The sequence below is a fragment of the Octodon degus genome, unplaced genomic scaffold (genome assembly GCF_000260255.1).
Source record: "Octodon degus isolate 3935 unplaced genomic scaffold, OctDeg1.0 scaffold00011, whole genome shotgun sequence".
In the NCBI taxonomy this organism is placed as follows: Eukaryota; Metazoa; Chordata; class Mammalia; order Rodentia; family Octodontidae; genus Octodon; species Octodon degus.
The window spans coordinates 11,941,537-11,945,898 of record NW_004524587.1 but is presented as its reverse complement, the minus strand read 5'-3'; positions in this window follow the sequence as shown (position 1 = coordinate 11,945,898).

Here is a 4,362-nt window from a genome sequence, read left to right as displayed (position 1 = left end):
TGAATAGGATAATGTGTACAAAAATATCAACTAAGAAAAAGTTTTCATGATAGTAAAGAATAGCTAAGAATAAAACATAATATAAATACTGGAATGGAAAATATATGACCAGCACTTCTAACAGTTTGAGGATAAGATATGGCACAAAGTTCTAGAATGTCGTGGACATGGAAAGTGTCTGTGACATTTACTGGTGGCCAGGTGTCACTTATGGGACTGAGCTACTGCTATTTCCTTGATATCCACCCTGTAGAACTGGACAGAATCCTGACCCATAGGGTGCAGGCGAAGTCCAGCTGTAGGGTATGCTGATGGAAATATTTTGCCACTGTATGCAAGAGAATAATTGAACGACTTCTGTTGTATACCTCTTTTTCTCCTGCATTTAATTGTTTGCCCTATTTGGTGGGTTCTTTCCATTCTCATTCATGGAGTTGTGGTCATTTTGTTCCCTCTCTAGAATATCTTTTAGTAGTCTGTGTAAGGTTGGCTTTGTCATCATGAAATTCTCTAGTTGTTCTTTGTCATGGAAGTATTTCACTTCTCCATCAAACTTGAGAGTTTTGCAGGGTATATCAGTCTGGGCTGGAATTTGTTTTCTTGGAGGACTTTTAGTACTTTGCTCCATGCTCTTCTTGACTTCATGGTTTGTGATGAGAAATCTGCCATTACTCTGATGGATTTTCCTTTAAATGTGATCTGTTTCTTTTCTCTCATGGCTTTTAGTACACTGTTCCTGTGCTGAATTTCTAGGATCTTGATTATTATATATCTGGCTGGTTTTATTTGGGTTGATGTTATTTGGAGTTCTGTATGCTTTGGTTACCTGAATATCAGATTGTTTCCCCATATCTGGGAAGTTTTCTGCTGTTACTTCTGGCCATATTCTTTTAATATCATTTTTAGTAACTTCTTCTATCTCATTGATGCCTATTAATCTTACATTCTTTATCCTTGCATCATCTTGCAGATGTTAAATTATTTTTTCCTGCATCCTAGTTGTTTTTAAGAGATCTTTTCTTACCTTTTCTCTAGCTGCAATGGTGTCTTCAAGGCCTGAAAGTCTATTTCACTTTCATTCAAATGGTTTTACCAGCTTGTGATTGAGGTTTTAATTTCCTGTATATCACTTTGAATCTGCTTCATGCATTCTATTTCTTTCCTATATTGCTCATTCAAGGATTTCATCATTTTTTTTTTTTTTTTTTTTTTTGATCAATATCTTCTTTAGAAGCACTTAGTACTTCTTTCATTATAGTCATCATTTTTTTTTACTTCAGAAATTATTTCTTTTCTGAGTTCCTCTATACCTTTCTGCAGTTGTTTCTTTACTTTAGACGCTATTATTTCAGAGATTTCAGATGTGTGATTTCCAATTTCTTGTATGCTATTGTCTCCTGCATTTGTTCTGGGTGGGCTTAGGGCCTGAGAACTCATTTTGCTCCTTCTCTTTGTCATTTTGTATAGTACTGTCTTCTGACCTGCGGTGTAGAGCTTTGGTAGAATTATTATCTTAGCTCCAGGTCCGGATCTATCAAGTTCAAACCTGCCCAGGTGGGTGTGGCTTGGGTCTGGCTGCTGTGCTCTACTTCTTTCTGCTGCAGCCCTTGGAGGTGAACTCACTGTGCTACTCTGCTAATATGTTCTGCTCCTGGATCAGCTGGGTGGGTCTTGCCTCTAGCTGTTGGGGGCCGCGCCCAAGCCATGTTATTAAGATGGCGCCCATTTCCTGCTTCCTGACTGCTATACTTTGTAAACAGCCTTCCTTGTTATCAACCTTGCCCAGCTACTGGTGACGCCAACCTATCCCCTGTCTGAATCTGCCTTGCCCTGATTGGTTTACGTGTTACATATATACTCGCGCCTCCCTGATCCGGAGGAAGCACAAGTAGTGAGCTGCGGCTGAGCGGACGTGTAGAGGCTTCGGTTGCTGTGAACGGGAACAATAAAGAGCTTGGATTGCCGTGCCGGTGTTGTGTGCTCTCGTTCAAGGGACAGCGCGCAACATCTAGCCTATTTGGAGGGAGTTCTGCTGCAGGGTTCCACACTGGGCCTGTCTGATGGAGGAAGTTCCACTCACATGCCAGGCCTGGGTGCTGGCTCAAATGAAAATCCCACGGCTAAATTGAACGAATTTAACAAGTAAACTTAAAATAATCACATAGGGATGCTAATGCTTATGGGATCTTTCTATACCTCATTCTGTATATTGAAGGTTCATAGCAGACAGAACATGATCTGTATAAAGCTGGGGATGGGAATGAGCTACTGAAGAAGGAGGGCTGGAGCACGGAGAATCAAAGGAGATTGAAAGGGAAGGCAGTGCTATATTTGCTTGACTTGTGAGTTTACTGAAAGTTATAGTGTTTGTCCTAGCAGCAGAGAGACCCTTGGAATGAATTTAAACTACACAGAAAAGCCTTGTTTGGAAGGGGCTCAAGAGTGAATGTGGGAACTGATGCCAGTATATGGGCAAGACATAATGGCAGATTAGATTATGGTGACTATTATGGATGTACAATGGGACAGATTCAGAAGATTAAGATAAAAAGACCTGGTCACAGATTGTTTGTGAGGAGCAGTAGCGAAAGGGAATTAAGCAAGAATAGAGGGTTTCTGGTTTGACTAAAAGAAAAGATGTTTCTATATCATTAACATCTTTCCACAGAATATATTTTGAAAAATTCTACCTCTTAATGATTAAGGACTAACAGTAAATCTGCTGGGTGTTTAGTAACATTTAAAGTCTATCTTCCTAATCTGTAGCAATTTCCTGAGTCATTGTAAGCCCAGAATGCTTATTAGTAAAGAAATCTATTGCATTCCTTAGAATACAATGAAAAAAATCTGTTAAATATGTATATTAAAATAAAAATATACTCAAGCTAATATCATACTTAATAAAGACATCTTTCTCTTCTAGGATCAGGAGTAAAACAAGGACGTTTACTCTTTTTGGATCCACTTAACATTGTATTAGGGGTTCTAGCCAAAGCAATGCATCCAGAAAAAGAAATCAGCAGGATATTGGAAAGAAAGAAGTAAAATTATCATTATTTATTGACGACATAGACAATCTTAAGGAATTCACACACAAACAACTATTAAGCAAGATTGAATAAAAAGAATCAAGATATAGAAATGACTGTTTCTATGCAGCAATGAAAAAGGTCTAGAAATAAAAGAGAGAACACAATCCCATTTGTAGAAGTATCAAAAAGAATAAAATACCTAAGAATAAGTTCTACTTAGAAGGTACAAGAATTGTACACTAAAACCTAGGAAATACCGTGGAAGGAAATGAAGGACGTAATGAACAAGCTTTCCTGTGTTCACGGACGTAGAAGAACTAACATTGCTCCGATTGCAATACTCTCTTAATTGATTATAAATTCAGCACAATCCCTATTCAAAATCCAGAGTGTTTTTCAGAAGTGGACAAGCTGATTGTAAAATTTCTAAGTAAATGCAAAGGATCCCTTATAGACAAAGCAAATTTGAAAAGGAAGAACCAAGTTGGAAGACTGAAGAAATTCACTTTAAAACTTACTACAAAGCCATAAAAGTTAAGATTGCTATCACTGCAGACATATAGAGCAATAGAATAGAACTGAGCACCCAGTAATTAACTTGACTCTTTTGGTCAGTTGATTTTCAATGAAAGTGCTGAGGAAACTCAATGGAGAAAGGCTAGTCTTTTCTACATGGTTCTGGGGTAACTGGATATCCACAAATAGAAGAATAATGTTGGACTCTATCTTATAATATATAAAAATTAATGTAAAGTGGATTTAAAACTTAAATGTAAGAAATAAAACTATAGAATTATTTTTTGTGATACTGGGGATCAAACTTGGGACCTTATGTATGTCAGTCAGGTGCTTATGCTGCTGAGCTGTCTCCCTGACTCTAGAGTTCATAATAGAAAACACAAGTGTAAATATTTTTTTTTTAAATTTCAGACTCATGGAATCATAACTGATTTTCTCTGACACAAAAAAGCAGAATGAAGCAACATGTCTTGCAGAGGGAACTAGTGGTCTTATGAGAAGACCCCATCAGTCCCCTGCAGGCTCCACCCACAATTTCACCTTCAGCTTTCTTTTCTGGGGCCTTTTCATCTTCCAACCATTTCTTCATTTTTCTTTCTTTCTTTTTTTTCAAAATTTTATTGATAAACAGATAGCAATGAGACAGTTTCAAATCAAATCAGAAGTACAGTTTCAACAAATAACACACTATATATATTCTTCTTAGTGGTTAGTTGCTGTACAAGATGCGGACTTGAGATCCTATTTACAAACACCATTAGAACAAATCATTCTATTCATTAAGAGAATGCAACTATATATCTATCCCAAC